Genomic DNA, 4,406 nt, shown 5'->3' on the forward strand with positions numbered 1-4,406 from the left:
GGGGCTTCCTCAGGCACACTCAGCCTCCTCGCAGGGAGTCTAATGGACTCAGACCTGCTAAATAGGCCTCCAAACCACTTCAACTTAGATCCTGAGAGACCGGCCCTGCTGCCAAACCCACCAGCTCTCACCTGTGAGCTCATACAGTGTTCACACAGTAGACACAAACACACACACACACACACACACACACACACACACACACACACACACACACACACACACACACACAAACAAACACACACACACAGGCCAGGAGCAGCAAAACTGTAACCTTTCATAATAAAAGACGGAGAAACAGCACTGATGACCACTGAAACCTTGCATGGAGCCCTTATACAAATCATTCTTTCTTGTGTGTGGAGTGTGGAGTGGGAAGCCGTATGCTGGCAGGAGGTTACATGGTCAGAAACAGCAGGAAAACCTGACAGAATGATAGCTTTTCCTTCAGTATATTCATAGCACAGTCAAAGCAACCACTGCTTTTTCTTCTTTTTGACGAATGGATAAGTAGACAAGGACAGTGTGTTTTTGTACATACTATTTCAAACTTATGGCAGATGTATTTTAATGTCTTTTGACAGTGGATGGAATGTTTCCAGACAGTGCTGAGCATGACTTCTGAAGGAAAATGAAGACAATTCTTGCCATCTATAAAATAATTCAATGATAATGAAAGATTGGCATGTTAAAGATTAAAGCTGTTAGACTACTTTCTTTTTAAATATTTTTCTTTTATACTGATGTCCACCTGTCAGAAAACAGGAAGGAGGAATTCAGCTGAAAATATGGGCACTATTTAAAGCACTTCTGTGAGAAACTTTCCACAAAAAAAACAGTCCTTCAATTTCTCTATTTACTATCGCAGACTTTCACTAAAGACATTGAGAGGTATAGGCACCTACACCTTGTTTGCACCATCATGCTGAGTAAAGACTCCTCCATGAATGGAACAAAGGCTCAGTAATGTTGGGGATCTTTCTCTGTCTTTAACAGGCAGCATGTAGCAGCATCCATCCCTCTGTGACTGACACCAGCCTTTCAGGGAGCAGGTGACTTGTTAGTACTCTAAGCAACAACGGGAACAGATGTGTCCCTGACAGTGGATGGATGGTCAGGGTCCATCTGGTCAGTGCAGCCCTGGACAGGAATGATGAATACAGCTTCATCAGTGAATAGCTGTCATCAATCGCATGGCGTGGCGATGGCCGGTGACAGCCACACGCCAGCCCCGGGCCCCAGGTGTGGTGAGCGGAGAGCGGGCTGGCTCTGGAATGCAGGTCAATCAGACAAGTCCGAGCCAATGTTATATATCGCAATGTAAAGTGCATGCATTACAAAGCAGATGAAGTGCATTGCTTAGCTGGGGTGCAAAGAACCTGCTGGTTCTTTTTATACAGACACAGACTGGGTCACAGATTTATTTCAACACTAAGCCATCGAGCTAAGGACGAGCACCAGGCGTCTAGACAAGTCATGGCTCTACATTGTCTTCCCCGGCGGTCCCAAATGAAATGTGCTGCATCCTTGTCTGCTTCAGTGCATAGACATGGAGAGGTACTAAAACACTGACCTTGCTCTGGACCATTCTGAATATGTTATGGCTCCCGGTTCCCTTGAACTGTCACAACTTTAAATCGACCACTTCTAATGGTTTCATACACTGTGTGGTGATCATTATGCAGGATGCTCCACCTGCTTTGAAACAATATCTTACTAGAAATTATACTGTACATCCCTCCAATAGTTTTTATTTATTTGTTGTTGTAAGAAAAGGCAAAGGAATAATTGCAGTAAAGCCTATCTATCCTAATGTTCAGGCATGCCCTGGTGGGTGTGTTCTAAGACCTTTGTCTAAGTCTGTAAAGGGGAGGCTCAATAATGCACTCCTTTCTGACTCACAATTGCAACAAGAATTGTGAAAAGAAAGTGTACAGATCATATCTTACATATAGAAAATGCCCCCACCAAATTTAATATTTAAATAAAGTACCAAAAAAAAAAAAACACATAGTATGTAATCCTTAATTATGAAAAACACAAAAGTGAAAGAGAGAGGAAATACATACATATCTTGAACATCCAAGCAGCCTTTACAGCAGAATGAATGAATGTTTTTTTTACTAACTGGGTAATTTTCTGTCAATTACAGATTAATAGTCATCTCTGTCATCTCTGTCACTGATGTCATCCAGACCTCAGTGTCAGGATATAAATAGTATATAATATATGACCTATTATAGAGCAGCAAAGTCTAATAGATATTTATTGACATATTTCACCTCCACTCTTGCTGAATATGAGTCTGAAACACCTCTAATCCTTTCAAGTCTGCCGATATTTAAAGGCCCAATCAATATTTTTTTAATGATTAAAATTACAGGTTGTCAAAACTGTTTGACATGAGCAATTTTATGCTTATCAGCTGATCATATTTGAAAATTAAACCTGTTTTAACCCGAGTGTAAAATATTACTGATGCAAACAAAAGCACCCTTTAACAGTACCAGAAAACACTAATAATGTAGATTTAAGATTTGGTTTAGTTTAGTTATATATATATATATATATGGTTAGCATATGAAAAGATTTTAAATACATTCATTTTTGTGATATGTGTGTGTAGTACATACATAGTCATTTCTGTAGATTATATCTATATATCGACATGTTCAAAATTTTAAAAATATTTTTTAGATGTTGATTGCTGGATGTTTGCTAATAATAATATATGCTGGATTTTGTCCTCTGAAAACATTACAGTTTGTCCAAGTGTATACTCATTTTGAACTATTTGTTTAAATAATGTAAAAAAATATTACTGGACAGCAATTAGACAGTATTATCAGAAATAAAATAAAGGTTCAACTGATGCATTGTCAATTTTTGAGGTAATAGAGCGCAAGTTATTTGCATGACAGTGAAGAGGATTGCTTGTCAGTGTTTTATTCCTTTGGCTTGGTTTAGGCATTTTCTCTGTGAGCAGAGAAAGGTGGTGTGAGCCAGCAGAGAGCTGGTTTTGTACATTTTTGCTGCCCTGTCGTTTTCTCAGCAGGGTGTCTCTTGGGAAAATCAAGGGGAGGGGAAGGCCATGGGGGGAGGGTCTAGCAGAAACAGACACACACACACACACAAACACACACACACACACACACACACACACACACACACACACACACACACACACACACATCACATCTCCAAAACACATAGAGGTGTCGGCTGTCTGATGCTACTTACATGTGATTAAACTTCTGCTTCTAAACAGGCTACGTCTGATGACCCTGCTGGTGTGTGTATCCAATGTGCTGTAGTGCTAGCCCCCCCCCCATTTTTCCCTCCTCTCCGACAGATGCTTCAAATGACCGTTTCAACAAGAATCACTCTCATGTTTCGAAGCTACACTTTGCTTTGTGAGGTTCCCTGAAACTGACATTAATCCACTTTTTCTTCTATGGACTGACAAGAGCATGGAATGGAGGTGTCACACTTTCAGACAGTGCAGTGGGCAGTTCGGCTTTGACGGCCCTGCTAAAGCACTGCTGCTGCCTGTAACAGTCAGAGCACTGCAAATTGGAAATCCAGAGGAGATCATCTGTAAAGAACACGTCTACCGGTGGTGTAGGATACAACCGAGTCAGAAAGGGGAGATGAGAAAAAGCCAGAAAGCAAACAGCCTGGTATAAAATGAATGAAAGCATTCCAGTCAGTCTAGCAGAATATAACCAGGAAATTCCCAGAGCAAAAAACTCCAAACAGCAGGCAATTGTGCTTACAATTTTCCCATGAGACATTACCAAAAGAATGCAACATAGTACAGGTAATATATTTTGTCATGTGCGGCCATTCAGCTGTTAGTCAGGAGTGTGTGGTTCACGTCTTGCTGATCTTCAAACAAAAACTCCATCTCTCTGACATCGCCTGGGATGATGAGTTTTACCAGGTTCCCTGAGTATTTATTAGAACATGTGGGCCAAATTGCATTACCTCAAGGAATTTGACCAGGTCAGATGCAAAGATTAACTACATGTATTAAAGTAATACTTTTCTTTGGAAGGAACATATTGGCTTCTTAGCAGGAAAACCTTGTTATGAGTTCATTCAATCACTGACCAATATCTTGGAGATCTGAGGCAGTACTTCATTCTCTTACATACTATACAGCTTGTTGGGTGTATTGATGAAAAGATGACCCATGTTCATGGGTCAGTAATACACCTGATTGCATTACAGCAAAGGGTTGCATATTAGATTTGTGATTGCAGTGATGAAAGGAAAAGGACAAAAGTGCAAAGATTGCAACTACAAACCAATTCAGAAATGACAATCTCTGTCCCAAAATCCAAATATTTTAAATAGATATGGTAAGCTTCACCATCAGCTACAACTCACGCTTTCAATTAAAA

This window comes from Siniperca chuatsi, linkage group LG12 (genome assembly GCF_020085105.1).
Source record: "Siniperca chuatsi isolate FFG_IHB_CAS linkage group LG12, ASM2008510v1, whole genome shotgun sequence".
In the NCBI taxonomy this organism is placed as follows: domain Eukaryota; kingdom Metazoa; phylum Chordata; class Actinopteri; order Centrarchiformes; family Sinipercidae; genus Siniperca; species Siniperca chuatsi.